Raw genomic sequence first — 1,304 nt, forward strand, 5'->3', positions numbered from 1 at the left:
CGTGCAGTCTGTCCAGACATTCCATGCTTCAAGGCCTGCGAATTACGGTGAGCCTCTACGGAACAGTACAGCGAACATTTCGAACGTTAGTCTCTCTGGAGCTTATGTGTTGGCTGTTTTCGAAAGGATCACAGAAGGTGATCAAAATCCATTTGTTATCCGGGTTGCAGATTTACGGTCCGTCAACAAACTAGTGAGGCAACAGCTCGAGCGCGCGCGCTAGTCGTCGGCTAGTTGTTCGAGTGTTCAGAGAGTGCGTTAAGAATTTCTACGTTTCGTGGAAGTGGGGATGCTTGGCGAGAGGCAGATATAGGAGCTGGTGCATTGAGCGCTGTTCATTCGTCATGACCCAGCCGGTGCCTCGCCTTGACCACCATGCACGTAGGCAGCTGAGCGTTTGAAGAGCGATACTAGCAGTCACATCGCCATGGTGTGTTTTCATGGGATAGAGAGTATGATATGATTGTAGCCAGTGTAACGCTGTTGCTTTAGCTGTATTGTTGCACACGCATCATGAGTAGGCAGTGCCCCGCTCTCATTGCGACGTATGCATTGGCCCACATCTTTGCCAGAGCCATACTTTTGGGCGATGCTAGCTGGCATAGCAGCCCATTTACCTACAGTACAGAGTAGTACAGTCCCCAGATGCAGGTTGCCGCTCCGTCTTTGAAAACGTACCCGTGATCAACGGGTCAACGGTGTACAACTCCATATGTGGGTAAATGCATGTGAACGGTTGCCGTTTGGACATCAGCATATTCAGACAAACATGGGAAGCTGGCTTCGCGCTCCTTCCATTTCGTAATATGGTAGTTATTCTGGTGGAGCGCTTTCAGTTCAAATGGCCCGGGCGGGATGCAATCCACTTTAGGAATATGGTTCTTGATACTAGCGCATGCTAGTATGTATGAGTTAATAGTAGCCCTTGTTTAAGCATTTGAAAACCGTGATCTTCCCCGGAACACGAAAAGATGGTGAGTCTTGGCACACGGGTGGCAGGCATGGCGACCTGTTGGAGGTTTGGAGAGCTTTCTTAACAAAACCCTGCTGCGCATAGGGGAGTTTCTGGAACTACAGGTTGTATGCCTTTTGCAGCGGAAAGTGGATGACATGGTGTGATACACGCGTAGCGCCATTCTTCACGGACATTACAGGCCGTCTAGGCAATACGCTGTTGGCGGCCTGATTCCAAGGCGAGTAGTTATATTGGCCAGCAGGGAGTGCGTTTCAAGCAAAAGAATTCCAAACAATGGGTTTCTGAACCTCCACTAGGAATCATGGCAAACGTTGTAGTTGCTGTACAT

Source organism: Eimeria maxima, genomic scaffold (genome assembly GCF_000499605.1).
Source record: "Eimeria maxima Weybridge genomic scaffold, Emw_scaff2153, whole genome shotgun sequence".
Classification (NCBI taxonomy): Eukaryota; Apicomplexa; class Conoidasida; order Eucoccidiorida; family Eimeriidae; genus Eimeria; species Eimeria maxima.